Here is a 19,223-nt window from a genome sequence, read left to right as displayed (position 1 = left end):
CGTTCATATTAAAAACATTTGGACTTTTTAGGGGAATGTTAAGCCACAAGCACTGTATGTCTTCAAGTGGTTCAAATCTGGCTTCCACCTGTGCTGGTCTAAAATTCTGCTCTAATTAGTGTCTTAGTATATTTTTGGGGAATTTTTCTGATACAGTAGAATCCCCTTAATAAACATAGTTGAATGTCTGTCAGCCTGCAGCCACTACTAGGGGGAGATTGAAATAAAAAATACATCAGTATAGAGCATTCTCCCCTAGTGGTGGCTACACACATGCAGAATTTTATCAAACTATACAGAAGATTTGAAGCTCTGTATCAGAAATATGGAACCATCAGCCTTGTTAATATATTAAAGGGGTTGTCCATGACTTTAACATTGATGGCCTATCATTAGGATAGGTCATCAATGTCTGATTGGTCGGGGTATGACACCCGGCACCCTGTCGATCAGTGGTTTCTGGTGTCGGCCGATACTGCTCAGTTACAGAGCTGCACAGCACAGCTCCATCGACTGTATAGTGGCCACGGCTGGGTACTGCACATCCGCCCCCTATTGAAGTCAATAGGGGGCAGATGTGCAGTACCAAGCCGCGGCCACTATTCCGTAAATAGAGCTGTGATGTGTAGCTCCATAACAGAAATTCCGGCCCGCTGTCGACGTCTTCTGATTGGCGGGGGTGCCAGGTGACACACCCCCACCGATCAAATCTTGATAACCCATCCTAAGGATAGGCCATCGATGTTAAAGTCACAGCCAACCCCTTTAAGAAACCAACTTTTTAAAATACTAAAATATACATGGAAACAGAACATCTTTCTGCTTTGCTTTACCCTAAAATGTGCTGCTCCATCTGGGACAGCCACAGGTGTGAGTGTTGACTCAGCCTCAATTTCTAAAAAGGAAGTTTAGCTTTGTGGGGTTACATGGCAAAGCTTGGGGTCTCCTCAGGTGCAGCCCTTTAGGGCATTAGTTACAACCTCACACCTCTGAACAGAGCTGTGAAGATTTTTTACAAGCCCAAATGGTGGGAAGTCCACGTGTGCAAGCGCATATTTCATTAAGAATTGGATCTTGGTGTTTAGGGTTCCTTTAAGACTCTTACAACAAAGGATTTCTTGGCAACTTTCACATCCATAAAACACCCCTTAAAAATTATTGCAAATATTGAAAGTTCAATACAATTAAATGTGGTAAAAATGTTTCCAAAGAGTTTTATGATTAAATTATTTAAATTGTTAAAGTACCAGTCATAGAGAATGAAGATAGCCAATTACAGAGCAGCACCATGTCATGTTTATCCTTTAACTCTGGCTCTCTTGATCATTTTAGCCTGGCTCAGTGGGAAAGTGACTTCACTTTGTAGATTTTTCTTCAGTTCCTGAATAAAGACAGTTTGATTATTCTGTTTTCACTTGACAGTCCTTTTCAGCTCATACAAATAGAAAATGCTGAACTCATATACAGAAATTGTAATCTTAATAATAAAATGTATTATAATTATTATAATTTTATTTCTATAGTGCCAACATATTCTGCAGCACTTTCCAATTAGGGGACATATATAGACAATAAAGACATCACAAAGTAATTCATAAATCACCAGTTGCAGGAGGAGTGAGTGTCCTGCTCGCAAGCTTACAATCTATAAGGAAATAGAGGGGACACAATAGGTAAAAAGTGCTTGTCGTGTATGGTCCGGCCATCATTATAAGAAAACGAGGTAAATGTTAATGAAATCGTACCATTCCACTAAATGCCAACATCTAAGGGATAAAGCCCGAGCCGGAGCAATATGACCAAGAATTGGTAGGATATTTCTATTCTAACGGGATTTTATATCTTCTATATTATAACGCTATATAGTAATTTTATATTTATTTGCACATTTTAGATACAAATTATCTTTACATGGAAACCATCAACAAAAAGGCTGACGTTGGGATGTATATTTTAAAAGGTGTTACATGGATATGGGATGTCTTTTGTTCAGATGTTAATATATGGGCAGATTTATGAGGGGTGGTTTTACATGAGTACATCATGTTGATGAGAATATGAACAGAAGGGTACAATTGCTGTAGGGGGCTATAGTGTCATCAGAGGTATTACACTGGCTGTGAGCTATAGTGTGATCAGGGATATTAGATAGTGCATCCCCTATGTGTTTTGCATGTATAAATTGAGCACTATGTGATCTCGGCTATTACATGGGGGTATTACATCTGGGGTATTACATGGGTAGGGTGTTCACTATTTGATAGGGGATATTACTTGGGTAGGGATGCACTATATGATCTGGGGTATAAAATGGGTAAATGGGTGCACTGTGTAATCTGGGAGATAACTTGGGTGGGAGTGCAATATGTCTTCTGCAGCATTTCATGGGTAGGAGGTGCTCTTGTGTTATGGAGTATTACATGGTCTTACATGGATTATATGGGGTATTACATAGAGAAATGGTGCATTTTGTGATATGAGGCATGGGAAAACGGTGCACTATGTGTTTAAGGGTATTACATGATTAGGGAGTTCTCTATTTGATCTGCGGTATTACATGGGTAAGGGGGTGCACTATGTCTTTTGCAGCATTACATGGGTAGGTGTGCAGTAAGTGATCTGGAGTATTACATGGATAAGTGGGTGCACTATGTCTTCTGTAGCATTACATCGGTAGGAGTACACTATGCGATCTAGGACATTACATGAGTACGGGGTTCACTATTTCATCTGCGGTATTACATGGGAAGGGGGTCCATTATGTGATCTAGAGTATAACATGGGTAGGAGTGCACTATGTGATCTGAGGCATTGCATGGGTAAGGGGTGCATTTTGTACTGATATCTGCTGCCTTGTGACATGCAGAAGTAGTGCGGTTGCTTCAAAAGCATCCAGCAACTATTAGAAGAAACACAAGCACAGGATACAGGAAGTGTTGTGTTCCAGAAGCATCCAGCAACTAGAGGTGTTAGCACAGTCACAGGAAACATGGAGAGTTTAGCAGAGCCCCAGGGGGATTGTGGGGAAGTTGTTTACTGTCTGGTCGGAGCCGAAGAGAAAGGTGGTGTGTGATCTGTATCTCACAGAAGGCAAGGGAACAGAATTCAGGTCAGGAGAGAAGCTAAACACAGGTCAGATAGACTCCCTGAGATAACAGTGTGGAGTATTATCAGGCAGAAAGATAAGGACTGGAAGGAATAGTGTCATAGGGATCTTCTCCCTCATCAAACCCTCTCCCCCTCCATCTCCGTGCAGGATAAATAATGCTGTGTACTATTGTGTCCTTGTGAAGGAAAAGCCTGTGGTTGTGTATGCATAGAAGTGTGCTGCTAAGAGATCTAATCTGTGCTGAATTATGCTACAGAAGAGACTAACATTACTGTGCCTGTTTATTAGACTGTACTGTAATGAAGATTGTTGCTGTAATATCCTTGAATTGCACTGGCTGTGCTTCAGATTAAATTTCACTGTTAAACTGTTGAAAAAGACTCTTGTCAGATGTGTCTGCTCAGCAATTGAATGTATTGTGTGCCTGAGAGAAGCTGCAGCCTATGGTCACCCTGAGTAACGGTTCCCCCAGGATTCCAACGAATTCATGAAACCTGTCTTGCCCTATCTGAACCTAGCGGCGTGCGTGTAACATTGGTGGCCCGCACGGGGAGTCCTGAGTGGGAATTAGCATGTAGAAGGAGAAGAGGAAAAGTGTCTGGAAAAAAACAGCAGCACAGCACCTCAACTCAACTCTGCTACACCAGTTAAAGGGGACCAGCCCTAAAGAAAACTCACTAGCAGCAATGGATGTGGAAATACAAATGGACAGAAATAGTGAGCTGTTTCTTCAGTTAACCTGTGAAGAAATGAGAACAGTAGCAGAACATATAAAGATTCAGAAGAACAGATTTCTAAACCACACAACTGCAGGCAACTGTTAGCTGCCGTTAATGCCAAAATGGATGAGCTGGAGGAGAAAGAAGCTGGACGTCATGGGGACGTTCCTCCAGGAGCTAGCACAGTTTCTAACCAGGTTGAAGTTGGAGGATGGAGGGGCAGCACCAATTACCGAAAGCGGGAATCTCCGTCCGCAGACTGAACTACAGGAATTGAAAGAACAATTCAAAAGCCTAACAGCCCTGCAGGAATCGACCAAAACCTCTGAATGGGTGACAGACTCAGACAGAACCTTTAACCTGCTCGGGTTAGATAAATCAGGAAGACAGTCCTGTCTAACACCACAAATCACCATAAGGAAAGAATTCAAGATCCTGGGCAAATTGAAGAGTGTGAACAGAAAGAGAAACTGTCTTATATGAACTTGTTGCACCAGATCGATGCAGGCTTACAGAAAGGCTACCAGCCAGATGAGATCGTTGACGAGGTGGTGAAAGCAATCAGCCAAGGACTGAACCTCCGTAGTATGCTAGAAATGAAGAGTCAATTCACCTTGCAACAGCTGAAGATGATTTTAAAAGGGCATTATAAAGAAGAGAGTACTTTAGAATTGTTCCACCGACTCATTAACCTCTCACAGAAAAATAATGAATCGCCCCAAAGTTTCTAGTTCAGAGCAATTGAACTGAAGGATAGACTGTTGTTTGCATCCAGAGATGTAGAAGCGGAGGAGAAGTTTGATGCTGGACTAGTCCAGAAGAAGTTCTTGATATCAATGTGAACGGAGTTAATCAGCAAAGACATCAAGTTGCAGCTGAAACAGTACCTAGAAGATCCTGGCATTCTAGACAAAGACCTAATTGCAAAAATGAATGAGGCAGCTAGTTTGGAGTCAGAGAGCGAACAAAAGTTAAAGAAAGGCTCTGCTCCTAAAATCACCAAAATGAGTCAGCTGAAGTTGGAGACCCCCGGTGGCCAGTCCGAAGATCATCATGGAGACCCACCAGTGCCACCTCCAAGAGGGAACCTTAAAGCACCAACAATAGAGAGGACCGCCAGCGCTGACTGGGGGGAAATAATAGGAGAGCTGCGAGCAGAGTTGATTAAGGTGAAAACGTTGATTCTTTCCAGGCCAGAACCTGTATCCCTCAGACCCAGGAGTGGGTTCCAAAACAGAAGATACCCGTCTTGTGAAGTGTGCCGTTCATCAAATCAGAGTACGGTGTGTATCCACTGTCTAAGATGTGGTGAGGAAGGACATTATGCCAAGGAATGCCAATGGTCACAGTCGTTTAGGTTAAAAGACAGGAGGTTGCCAGTGCGGGGCGACTGGTAACCGCGACATGGAGGAGGCCCCAGAAGCAAATCCAAATCTCACCAAACCCCAGAAAGGCTCATGAGGTAAAACGGCTGTGTCAGTACTATCCCCAAGTGTGTTCCCGTCTACAACAGCTGCAAGAGAGACAGGGGCATCAATTACTTAATGCCCAGTGCGAAGGTCAAATGATGTACTCCTGGGAGGAGGATTCCTCGGTCAGTAAGAATAGCCTCATCAGCCTAATCGGTGAAAGGTGATTTATACAGTGCCAGCTAGATGGACTCCTGGTAAAAGCACTGTGGGACACAGGAGCCCAAGCGAGCCTTTTAAATGAAGAATGGAGAAGACGCTACCTGCCACATACCTGCCTTTTGTCGCTTAAAGAACTCTTAGGATCAGTGGAACTCCACGGCAAAGCTGTCAACCAGACCGAAATCCCTTTCATAGGCTGGGTGGAAGTGACTTTCCAACTGAGGGCCACGAAGAACAGCAACTCCATAGAGCTTTTGGTACCTTTTCTGGTGACAAATGATCAGAATGTGGCAGAGGATCCTATCCTGGGTTATAATGTAATCAGTGAGGTCATCATGAAACACAAGTCAGGGACGCTGGTGGTGGATACAATTGCCACATTGCTTGCCATACCCAACGCCGTGGCGGAAAATGTGATTCATAGAGCACAGAATACAATGGACCTAAAAGAAGTCAAGGTAGGCTGGCGTCCAACCATCATCCCTGCAAACAAAATGGTGGGGGTGAGGTGTGGAGTCCGGGTAGAACCGGGAAGAAAAGTCCAGAAAAGACTGTTTGTGCCAAAATACTCCTCAGAATTTCCGGAAGGCCTAGTTCAAGGTGATACTGTGCTTACGATTCCTACTGGTGGGTTTTCTCAAGTGACAGTACCTGTGATGAATACTACGAAACACGAAATTAGACTGAATCCAAAGACTGTGTTAGGTCACATCGAAACCATTAAAACAGTATATCCAGCCAGTGTGAGACCCGCCCAGGGGTCTACCGTGAATTCAGTCTCCCCACCAAGGAACAGGAGTTGCCCAGGAGAGGAAAGTGCACGACCCACCTAAGGGGCCTTGGATCCCCCAGTACCCTTGGAACACTTGTGTGCTGAAGATCGAGCAGTAGCAAAATAGATGCTGAGAGAAGAGTGTCATGCATTCTCCAAAGATGACTCTGATATAGGCTGTATCCCGTCGTTACAGTTGAAAATCAATTTGAAAGACACGACCCCAGTAACCAGAAGTTACATGTCTGTGCCGAAACCATTACACCGTGAAGTGAAAGAGTATTTACAAAACCTAATCAACAAAGGTTGGGTCCAAAAGTCGAAGTCGTCTTATTACTCCTATTGTTTGTGTTAGGAAGAAGGATGGTATGTTAAGACTCTGTTGTGATTACCGGGAACTAAACCGAAAGTCAGTACCTGATCGGCACCCGATACCAAAGATTCAAGATATGCTGGATAGCCTATCAGGAAGTACCTGGTTCTCTGTCCTCGATCAGGGTAAAGCATACCATCAAGGGTTTGTTGAAGAGTCCAGTAGACCCTTGACAGCAATCATCACACCGTGGAGGTTATATAAGTGGATCCGCATACAGTTTGGGCTCAGATCAGCTCCAGCAGAATTCCAGAGGAGCATGGAGACATGTTTAGAAGGATTGAGAGACTATATCAGCCAGCCATACTTGGATGACAATGTGGTACACAGCAAAGCCTTCCGGGAGCACGTTGAACACGTGAGGACCGTATTACAGCGGTATTAACAACACGGAGTTAAGTTGACCCCAAAGAAGTGTGAACTGTTCAAAAGGCAAGTCTGATTTCTAGGGGAAATGGTGTCTGGAGAAGGATATACCATGGACCCAGCAGACAGCGCTCCGGTACTGGCCTTAAAAGACAAGCGGCCCCCTACTGTCGGGGAGTTGAGGCAGATCTTAGGATTCCTCTCCTACTATCGTACTTACGTTCGGAACTTCTCCACTATACCCCCACTTGGGGGAGAAGACAGAGTCAACAACACCCACGGAGAAAAAGAAGAACTCGGTTAGGACCAGGCTTAAAAGTAACAACGCCGTTTCGTCCCAACAGCCCATTCTCTGCACAGCAGACCACCAGGAGGTATTGGAAAAACTAGTAGACTACCTGGTAAAACCACCCATCTTGGGATATCCTGATTTCAACTTACTGTTTGTTCTTAATTGTGACGCTTCTCAAGTTGGACTTGGAGCTGCCCTATATCAGCATCAAGATGGATAATTTAGAGTCATTGGTTACGGTTCTAGAATGTTGACAGATGCCGAGAAGAATTACCATCTACATTCTGGAAAATTGGAGTTCCTCACATTATAATGGGTTATCTGTGAACGATTTAGAGATTATCTCTACTACATCAAAGCGTTTGATGTATACACTGACAACAACCCTTTGACCTATGTCCTCACTACAGCCAAACTGAATGCAATGGGTCAGAGGTGGGTCGCTGAACTAGCTGACTTCAATGTCAGCATCAAGTACAGGCCAGGAAAATGCAATGCGGATGCTGACGGATTGTCGAGAATGCCACTAGAGCCTGAGGAGTTCATACAAGAATGCTTGGAGGAAGTCAGTCTGGAAGCAATTGAGAGCACTACCCAAGCAGTACAAGCTTATAAAGAGGAAGACACACCACTGTGGTGTCCGGTGATGGTGGAAACCACCATAAAAGCGAGAGAACAAGATCACTTCCTGTCTATTCAACAACTACCAAAATCAAAAATCCGTAGAGCACAACGGGAAGATCAGATAATTGGTAGAATACTACTTTATGCGGACCAAAATCTGTTTCCAAACAGTATCTGTTTTAGTTAAAGAATAAACGAAGCTCTACCTCAGTGAAGACAGTTTCCTGTATCGTAAAGGAGGACAAAACCGGCAGTTGGTACTACCCAGAGTATTCCGTAGGTTGGTCTTCAAAGAACTCCATGAAAATATGGGAAACCTGGGAGTGGAAAGGACAACAAACTTGATCCGTAAACTTTTCTTCTGGCCGTACATGGAGAGAGATATTGTTATGTTCTGCTACCAGAGCTAAGGAAAGAGAGGAGATCTGTCCCTACGATAGAACTCAGCTGAATCCCTACGATGTAACAGGGGACCTGATCCTGCGATCAGACCTGCTAAAGTCCTAAGCTAGTCTGTACGGAGACCTATAGATGTGGGGAAGGAATCCCTACAAGTACTAAGGACTGGGAGGAAAATGGGACACCTCCTAACAGAAATAGTAGCAGACAGACGAACAAACAAAATATATAGAACACAGAGGTCCGTAGACCAAGCAAACTAACAGAGTTAGATACAGAGCACAGGCTAGCTAGAAAGTAGTTATACAATGAAGTCCAGCAAAGCCAGAAGGGCGGAGCAGGATTAAATAGGCCAACAAGGTCATGTGACCAGCAAAGGAAAAAACCTAAGAGCAAGGTTCTAACAGATATTGAGAGGTACGTGACCAGGGAGTGTGAGTGTCTGAAAGATAAACGTCCCAACACATCAACCCGGGCACCTATGGGCAACATCCAAACTACGTATCCATTTGAGATGGTCTCAATAGACTTTCTACATCTCAAGACGTGCAAGGGTGGTTATGAGTACATCTTAGTGGTGATGGACCGTTTTACTCGATTTGCTGAAACATATGCCACCGCCAATAAAGCTGGTCAAACAGCGGCAGAAAAGATCTTCAATGATTTTGCTTTGAGGTTTGGGTTATACCACGACCAAGGAAGAGAATTTGAGAACCAGCTCTTTGCCAAGCTAGGAAAGTACTGTAGAATTCAGAGATCCCACACAACGCCCTATCACCCAGAAGGTAATGGACAAGTGGAACGTTTTAACCGGACATTATTGTCGATGTTGCGTACTTTAACAGCTGACGAGAAGAAAGACTGGAAGAATTCTCTGTCAAAAGTGGTACATGCCTATAACTGTACAAAGAGCGATGCAACGGGTTACTCACCCTTCTTCCTATTGTATGGACGATCGCCAAGACTGCCAATCGACATCATGTTCAATACTTCGGTGTCAGAGACTTACAGAACGTATCCGGAGTACGTTCGGAAATGGAAGGAATGGATGGCAGAGGCATACAACATAGCGTCCAAAGTGGTTACACAAGGACAGAGCAAGAGTAAGGAGTACTATGATCGAAAATGTTATGGAGCAGAATTGGCACCGGGAAGCCGGGTGCTAGTCAAGAACGTACGTGAGAAAGGTGGTCCAGGAAAACTTTGTTCGTACTGGGAAGACAAGGTGTATGTGGTCGTAAGGAGGAAAGCCGATGACAGCCCAGTGTATGAAATCTGATTGGAAACTGGAGACAAGAAAACCAGAATAGTCCATTGGAATTTACTACTACCCTGTGATTATCTCCCACTACAACAAGACTTCCCAGAAGTAGACCGACATCGTCCGAGATCGACTAAGGGACCACCACAGACTGAAGCTCCGGAGGTGGATAGTGACCTTGAAAGTTCAGATGAAGAAGAATACACCATTGTATTGCTCGGACCGGCAAGGAGCGGGATGTACCATCCTCAGGAGAATGAACTAAGTCCCGAGGCTCCAGAGTTTGTACCAAGGAGTACAGATGAAGTCCAATTCAGATCTGATGATCGAATACCGGTCCGTGAAGAGACCGATCGACACTCAGGAGGAGCGTAATTACCAGACCGTGCGGAAACAGGCGATTCAGGAGAAGCACAGGAACTTACAGAGGCAGCTCCAAGAGCATCTGAGGAAGCACAGGAAATGAGTGCATCAGAAGAAACTCCTGTGACCGAAGAACCCGTGGCATCTAAGGAACAACCCACCAGGAGGATGTCGACTCGAGAAGTGAGAAGGCCCGTGATGCTGACGTATGAGACACTTGGTGAGCCGAGTCAAGTGCTAAGGACAGTCGACTGGAAACAGGTATCTCTGCCTACGGACCAGGTAAGCCCACTGAAGTGGTATTCACCACAGAGCGGGAAAGACTTGTTTTCATGCCTTGATTTTCCTTAAAAGACTTTGTAGAAACAAAGAACTGTTAAAGCCTAGTGAGAGAGAGCTGGTTGAAGATGTATGAAATGCTCCAGCTGAAGAGATGCTGATTGTTTTGTGTTAATTGTTTATTTCTTACAGGCGTCCTACAAGAAAAAGGTGGTAAGAATAGATTGTTATCAATGTTTATGAAAGTTATATTAATTTGACAATGCCAGTTTGTATATAAAGTTATTCAACTTTCACCTTTTCAGATTGACCAATTAAGATGAATGTTGAGGATGACATTCAAAAAGGAGGGAAGAGTGTGACATGCAGAAGTAGTGCTGTTGCTTCAAAAGCATCCAGCAACTATTAGAAGTAACACAAGCACAGGAGACAGGAAGTGTTGTGCTCCAGAAGCATCCAGGAACTAGAGGGGTTAACACAGTCATAGGAGACAGGAAGTGTTTAGCAGAGCCCCAGGGGGATTGTGGGGGAAGTTGTTTACTGTCTGGCTGGAGCCGAAGAGAAAGGTGGTGTGTGATCTGTATCTCACAGAAGGCAAGGGAACAGAATTCAGGTCAAGAGGGAAGCTAAACACTTGTCAGATAGACTCCCTGAGATAACAGTGTCGAGTATTATCGGGTAGAAAGATAAGGACTAGAAGGAATCGTGTCATAGGGATCTTCTCTCCCATCAAACCCTCCCCCCTCCATCTCCATGCAGGCTAAAGAATGCTGTGTTCTATTGAGTCCTTGTGAAGGAAAAGCCTGTGGTTGTGTATGCATAGAAGTGTGCTGCTAAGAGATCTAATCTGTGCTGAATTATGCTACAGAAGAGACTGACATTACTGTGCCTGCTTTATTAGACTGTACTGTAATGAAGATTGTTGCTAGAATATCCTTGAATTGCACTGGCCGTGCTGCAGATTAAATTCCACTGTTAAACTGTTGAAAAATACTCTTGTCAGATGTGTCTGGTCAGCAATTGAATCTATCGTGTGCCTGAGAGAAGCTGCAGCTTATGGTCACCCTGAGTAACGGTTCCCCTAGGATTCCAACAAATTCATGAAACCCATCTCGCCCTATCTGAACCTAGTGGCGTGCGTGTGACACTTGGAGTAACCTTCAACGCTGCCCTGTCCTTCAAACCGTACATCCAGCTCCAAAAATATTTCCAGAATCCGTCCTTTCCTCAACCCTCAATCTACTAAAATGCTTGTGCATGACCTCCTCATCTCCCACAACTACTGCAACATCCTCCTCTGTGGCCTACCTGCTAACACTCTCGCACCTCTCCAGTCCGTCCTTAACTCTGCTGCCTGACTAATCCACCTCTCTCCTCACTACTCCTCTACTTCTCCCCTCTGCCAATCCCTTCATTGGCTCCCAATTCCCCAGCGTATCCAGTTCAAACTACTAACACTGACATACAAAGCCATCCATAACCTGTCTCCTCTGTATATCTCTGAACTAATCTCCCGCTATCTTCCCTCACGTAATCTCCAATCCTCCACACTTATTCGTTCCTCACCCAATCGCATTCAAGACTTCTCCCGAATATCCCCCATCCTCTGGAATTCTGTGCCCCAACATGTTTGATTATCCACCAAATTCAGATCCTTCAGACGGAACTTGAAAACCCACCACTTCAAGAAAGCCTAGAGCCTGCCATGACCACAATGTCACCTCACCATAGCCTGCAATGACCCCGCTGCCACCTCACCACCATTGGAGCTACTGCAACCCCCTACCTACTGTCTCCTTTCCCATCATCCTGTAGAATGTAAGCCCGCAAGGGCAGGGTCCTCTTCCCCTGTACCAGTCTATCATTATTAGTTTGTTTACTGTAAGTGATATCTCTATTTTGTATGTAACCCCTTTCTCATGTACAGCACCATGGAATCAATGGTACTATGAAAATAAATAATAATAATAATGTGTTTAAGGATATTACATGAGTAGGGGGTTCACAATTTGGTTTGGAGTAGTACATGGTTAATGGGGTGCACTATGTCTTCCGCAGCATTACATGGGTAGGGGTTTCACTATGTGAACTGGGGTATTACAGGGGTAGGGGTGCACTATTTGATCTGGTATATTACATGGCCAAGTGGTTCACTATTTGATCTGAGGAATGACATTGGTAAAGGGGTGCACTATGTCTTCTGCAGTATTACATGGATAGGGGTCCACTATTTGATCTGGTGTATTATACAGGTAGAGGTGCTATATGCGATCTAGGACGTTACATGAGTAGGGGGTTCACGATTTGATCTGAGGAATTAAATGGGTAGGGGTTCACTATTTGGTCTTTGTATTATTTGGTAAGGGTTCACTGTTTACTGCAGCATTACATGGGTAAGGTGGGCACGATGTGATTTTGGCTATTACATGGGTAGAGGGTCTGCAGGGGGATGCCCGTGTTCCCGGTGCCTGGAGCAGTTGTACTGCAGCTCGTCTCTCACTCCTCTGCCTCCCCCTCTCCTGCCCCCATCCTCAGGCGCTTGCAGAGTCATCGGCTGCTTTTCCGGAGACTTTGGCTGGCAGCCCCGGATCTCTGCAGTGCTGTCCTCACATGAACTCACTCAGGCTGCCAGAGTTCAGTACGCGGGCTACAGGAGGTGAGCGGCCCATACAGACAGCGGAGGGAGCGTGGGTGGCTGCATTCACACAGGTACATGCCTGCGACCCAGGTGCGTCTCTCTCAGACCCGACGCATCCAGACGCACCGCAGTCGGAAGGTAAGAAGATAATAGGGCCCATAATAGCGAGCTTGCCCCAGGAGTGTGCGGAGGTGGGGGTGCTGGGGAGGGGGCGCAGAGGACGAGCTGTACTACAGCTGCAGACACTGGAGCCATGGGAGGGCTGACATGTAAATGATTCCCAGCTTCCTCTGCCAACTGGGAGGGGAGGGCAACAAGTGGCGCATCCGCATGTCCCCTGCACACAGCGCCCCCAGCAGGCAGGAATGCATTGCCGGAGCAGCAGTGCTTCACACCCAGTCCCAGCAGACATGTGATGTATATTGCTATCCTGGTAAGCACTGCTGTAACAGAAGAGAACCAGACACTGCTAGAACGCAATTATTACCTTATCAACTAATAAATGTAACTGGTCCCCCTCCGCTCCCAGACAGGTCTATCCTAGCACCAGTAATCACTGAATATAATCACCCACAGGAAAAATAAATGCAAGGTAATGGAATATTAGAAAATGTGAGGAAGGCTGTAAAACATAGGAAAATAATAATTAGAGCTAAATAATAGTTATGAGGGAAAAAAAGAAATGGATGTGAGAAAGAGATACGATAGCGATAGATTATAAGAAAAAATAGAGGCAGCACACCAATTAGAAAAGGTAAAAAATAGTGCTATTTAATAACCCATAATGGCAATGTTTCGTATCTAAGGCCGCGGCCCCACTATCAGTATTTGTTCAGTATTCGGTCAGTATTTTTTCTCAGGAGTGGGAGACAAAACCAGGTGAGGAACAATCAGAGAAAAGGTATAATAGAAACAAGTCACCAATTCTGCATTTATCACCCACTCCTGAGAAAAAATACTGACTGAATACTTAGAACCAAAACGTCGCCATTATGGGCTATTCAGTAGCACTTTTTTTTCACTTTTCCAATTGGTGTGCTGCCTCCATTTTTTCTTACTATATTGACTGCTTGGTCTGTACCTGGGAGGCTAGGCACCCTGATCTTTTACTAGTGCTGCTTCTATTTTTCTTTTTCAAGATAGATATGAAAAACAGATATATGATATAGATGATAGATAATAGATAGATATGAAAAAGAAATATGATATAGATATATATAGATGATAGAGAGATAGATAGATAAATTGATAAATAATTTAGGGAAGTACCACAGGTTCGTAAGAAATTGCTGATTAATGACCTCAAAACCTTGTGGCCCATAAAACAGTTGCTGCGGGTGAGAGAGAAGAAGATAGATATCAGATGGATAGACAAACAGACCAGTCCGGGGTGGATATTGTTCCGGTATTTCTCATGGCTACGTCTTGGCAGTATTCTGATTCCTGTATTTCGTAAAGCCAGAAATTTTTGATTCATGACCTCATGACCTCGCGGCCCATAAAGTTGCGGCTGTGGGTGAGATGAAGCATTTCAATTCAGTGATATACTGGAAATTTATTTCAAGGAAAACCTGACATTACTCAAGTCATAGGAGTAGGAAATACACAGGAAGCACGGAGTGAATGGAAAGACATGGAGGGGGGCCACACATGGTAATATATTAAACTAGGGGTGACTTACAAGTGAACGCTGCTGTGCAGATTTATCATTAACACATCATGGTCCAGTGCATCCTAATCCTGCAGTGACATTAAAGGGGGTTTTCCTTAAAAGCTGTCATCATGACATCATAATAATAATAATCTTTTTATATATATATATATATCAGTGGAGGTCACTTGCCCAAGCTTGGCATAGTTTTAGCCCTGACAGGCTTCTCTCATATGATCATATAACCTGGACCAATTGGAAATTTTTATCAACTATTTTTTCTGAGTTTTGGGGGGATTTTTCCATTGTAATAATGGTTAACATGGTAGAGTATAATAAAATGAAAGTGGCCATGTGTTTGTAAGGGAAGGGGGCTTGACTAATTAGGAGTATAATCACACATAGCGCCCAAGTTATCACCAGCAGTAAATATGCCTTTGTCTATGTGGCATAATGAATGGAGAGCCACAGGGTTAGTGCATATAACAAGTGGATTGTAAAGGGTGGGGATACTGCAAAAACTGGGACAAACACTTATGGTCTACAAGACATCACCAGCATTTAGTATAAGCATTGTGTGTAGAGGATGGTGTGGGGTTGCATGGGGTCAAGGCTTATAAGAATTTGCATTGATGGGGGCACTGCTAATTTACTACTACTACTGCAGTAGTAAGTATAACCTTAGTCTATAGGGAATAATGATTGAAAGGTTGGGGAGTAAATTGCCAAGTCTGGCCCTATAATGCCATAGGGTCTATTGGTAAATGAAGCACCTGGGTGGTGGGGTACATTAATAATGTGAGGTGCTTTAATAATGTTAGGTGCATACACACCTGGTGCCCAGGGCCGCGCCAGCCATAAATACTTCTCTGTCTGTGCTGCAGTTTTGCAGGAATTAGCAGTAATTTCGCTGTTTCGCTCTCTCGTCTTCTCGTTTGCTCTCAGAGAGAGAGAGGACATTTGAGGTGAAGCACACAAGACTCCCACGCTTTAGATCCGAGATCTCACCAGCCGCGCTCAGAACAAGCTGTTGAAATAAAACGAGTACATTTCTCTAAAGGGCAGCTTAAAATAGCGAGCCTTGTAATTTGTACCCACAAATTAGGAGCTGAGTATACTGACAACCCCCCAAGGCTACCAAAATCACAAGGACAAATGTTTATAGAGCCATAAACCTGCCTTAAAAAGCCCTCGAATGTGAATATGGAAAGCTACTGTGTACGCCACTCATCGCCCCAAATTTTAATTCCACCTATAGTGTCCTTATAAGTACCCCCTGATAGCACAGCAAGACCCGCTCCCTAGTACAACTCCACTGAGCCAATAATATGATTATCTCAGAGAATCTTTACAGAGACATTTATCCTCAGGTGACTCCGATATTCTGGGCTCCTTTTTTTCCTCCTATTCCAATGCGATTCTGGTGGATGATCTAGAATGAATCTCCTTAAAGATGCAGCGAGTTGATACTGTGCTACTAATGAAGAGAGATTAGAAGGCGTAATATCAGGTATTATGAGATAGTTTGATAAATGAAAAGAAATCTGACCAGCACCTCCTAACAGAATAAAGCAAATGTGAACGGATGCAAGCTGCTGTGACTGCAGTATATACATACCGAAGAGTTCGGCAGCACACAATATTCATGTATTCAATGTTTGCATATATCTTGGCGCACACAGAGTGCAGCTGTTTTTGCATGTAGGTAGATATCAGATAAATAGAGAAATTATAGATAGATAGATAATTGTTGGATAGATAAATAGGATAGAAAGAATTATGAGAGCAAAATACAGAGAAGTAGCTAAGCAGTAAATCTAATCAACTAGGCATGTAAACAAGAGTAAGCTGCAGGATGTCACAGCAGCACTGTAGCTATGCAGCTCTACATAGAGCAGCATTATATCTAAGTAGCACAATGTCTCAGCAGCAAAGTATCTAAGCAGAATGGTATCTGAACAGCACAAAATCTAAACAGCCCCATATGTACCATGTTTCCCCAAAAATAAGAGTGGGTCTTGTATTATTTTTGGCTCAGAAAGATGGGTTAGGGTTTATTTTCAGGGAATGTCTTATTTTATTTCTTTTCAATGAACAACAATCCACACTTTTACTCAAACAACCAATCAACATTTATTCAAATATAATCATGTCCTCACACACACTGCACATACACACATTTATACACACACACACTTCACATGCACATGTAAGTACACTTAGCACATACATACCAGCCTGTCTCCTCTTCAGTTCTTCTATTCTACTAGACTACCTCAGGACCTTTTGTGACATCATGGTCACATGACCGTGATGTCACCAAAGGTCCTTAAGCAGTCTTAACCTCAGAATAGAAATGCTGGGGGGCCCCTAAATTTTCTGCCACCTCCTCCCCTTAACGCCGGCCCTGACTGAAACTAGGGATTATTTTTGGAGTAGAGCTTATATTTCATGCATATAATTTTGGGGTAGGTCTTATTTTCAGGGAAACACGGTACCAGCACAATATCGAAGTCACAAATCAACTAAACTCCATATTACTTACTCTGTTTGGTCTGCAAATACAGCATAGTACCTAAACTGCATAACATCTAAGTAGCTTGTTACATAGATACAGAACAGTATTTAAGTAGCATAAAATGTAAGCAAGCAACTAAGCAGCACACTGTATTTAAGCATCATGCTATCTAGCAGCCCTGTATCTAAACAGAAAAGAGCTCTTTTTTTCTCTACAGGTAGTTAGATACCACTACTTACGTCAGATCATACGTCTTTGTATCACGTTTGCCTCCTTTGTTTTCCGGATAAACACAGCTGATATTGTACAATCTGTACCGAATTCCCGGCTCCCTGCTGACCCCTCACTACGTGTACCAGGACCTGTACGCTTCCCGTATTACTAATGACATTTACTTAGTGAAGTGTCACCCTGTGCCATCCAGAGGGTAAAGATAACACATAAATAGTACCGGCTTTCTGAACTCTCTTCCTGTCAGATTTACAAAATATTAATCACTACAGTAAAATATTAATCCAACTCTTCTGTGCCAATCCTTTAATTTGCCAAGACATTACGTCCTCTAAACGGTGATTCTTAAATTCCAAGGTAGAGCATGTTTGAAATGACAGCTCTTGAATTTGTTGGTCTTCCATCGTCATGCTGAATCCTATTAGAGCTTGTATTATACTCCAGAGCTGCATTCGTAATCCTATAGTTCATATTGAAATCAGTCAGCAAGCTTCTAGACAGTCACATCCTATACGTTTAGCTGAGCTTCTATAATGCAGGGGTTCAGTTTACCATACATCAGATGCAGTGGCACAACTTGAAGCTCCTGAGCCCCAATGCATAATCTCCAACATAACCTCCCAACTATCACTTATTAGTATTGGTCTTCTCATGAGGGACACAGAGTTCTAGGGCCCAGGTGCAATTGCAACATATGCACCTACTATAGTTATACCCCTGATTAGATGACTATGCAGTGCCTGTTTTAAAGATGACACTTCCAGAATCAAAATCACCAGAACTAGCAATGTGCAAAACAAGTAGAGACTTTTCAGAGATTTCAGCTTTGATGCCAACAAATTAGTAAAGAAGAGTAAATCTCTGTGAGAGTTCTGTAATATCATACATGATATACAGTAACTCAGGATCAGTGCAGGATCAGTAATGTAATGTATGTAGACAGTAACAGAATAGTGAGTGCAGCTCTGGAGTATAAGAGTATAAGCACACGATCAGGAGCCGCTGCGGGTTTGAAGCTACATGTTTATGCAGCGTCAAACCCGCAGCGTCCAGATGTTACAGCATAGTGGATGCATTTCTAGAAATCCCTTCTCCACTATGCGTCTCTGTGCACCTGCGGATCACCAGTGGAAACTGACATGTGGCGTGTCTTTCAGACCCACAGCCTGTCAATTTCTCTTGCGGGTCCGCATGTGGACTTTCCCCATATACTAACATCAATGAGGAAAGTCCGCATGTAACAAAAAAAAAAATTTGCGCCACTCATTCGCATGATGAGGGCGGAAGCCGCGCGGCTATTCAGCAGCGTCAGGGCCGCAGACGGCTACAGATCGTGGCCACATACCCTAGTACAAGATGTAACTCAGGATCAGTACAGGATAAGTAATGTATGTACACAGTGATTGCACCAGTAGAATAGTGAGTGCAGCTCTGGAGTATAATAGAGGATGTAACTCAGGATCAGTAATGTAATATATGTACACAGTGACTGCACCAGCAGAATAGTGAGTGCAGCTGTGGAGTATAATACAGGATGTAACTCAGGACCAGTACAGGGTCAGTAATGTAATGTATGTACACAGTGACTGCACCAGCAGAATAGTGAGTGCAGCTCCGGAGTATAATAGAGGATGTAACTCAGGATCAGTAATGTAATGTATGTACACAGTGACTGCACCAGCAGAATAGTGAGTGCAGCTCTGGAGTATAATAGAGGATGTAACTCAGGATCAGTAATGTAATGTATGTACACAGTGACTGCACCAGCAGAATAGTGAGTGCAGCGCTGAAGTATAGTAAAGTGACTCAACTTTTTTAGGAACATATATCAAGGCTTTTGAGCAAATTTTCTGGCATAAACAAACTACACATTAAGGCCACGGCCCCACTATCAGTATTTGGTCAGTATTCGGTCAGTATTTTTTCTTAGGAGTGGGAACCAAAACCAGGAGTGGGTGATAAATGCAGAATTGGGGCACTTGTTTCTATTATACCTT

At 43.6% G+C, this 19,223-nt stretch overlaps 2 long non-coding RNA genes across 3 annotated transcripts in view; one reads left to right on the top strand and one right to left on the bottom strand.

Moving 5' to 3' along the window:
- Nucleotides 1-1,247: 1,247 nt before the first annotated feature.
- LOC141153523 (uncharacterized) lies at nucleotides 1,248-17,431 on the bottom strand. Its single transcript, XR_012247317.1, has 4 exons — nucleotides 17,235-17,431; nucleotides 15,311-15,504; nucleotides 14,208-14,336; nucleotides 1,248-1,381 (listed from the first exon to the last, which is right to left on the bottom strand). It is a non-coding gene; the product is annotated as an uncharacterized lncRNA (long non-coding RNA).
- LOC141153522 (uncharacterized) overlaps nucleotides 12,722-19,223 on the top strand; it is a 177,410-nt gene continuing 170,908 nt past the window's right edge. The window contains exon 1 of one of the 2 annotated variants that reach the window (XR_012247316.1): nucleotides 12,722-12,964. This is a non-coding gene — a long non-coding RNA (uncharacterized lncRNA). The remainder of the gene's footprint in view (nucleotides 12,965-19,223) is intronic. The other variant, XR_012247315.1, reaches the window with a different exon arrangement.

Source organism: Phyllobates terribilis, unplaced genomic scaffold (assembly GCF_046119375.1).
Source record: "Phyllobates terribilis strain yellow unplaced genomic scaffold, ASM4611937v1 Scaffold_7__3_contigs__length_470593459, whole genome shotgun sequence".
Lineage (NCBI taxonomy): Eukaryota > Metazoa > Chordata > Amphibia > Anura > Dendrobatidae > Phyllobates > Phyllobates terribilis.
Note: the sequence above shows the minus strand (reverse complement) of the source record. Positions and strands in the feature narration are given on the sequence as shown.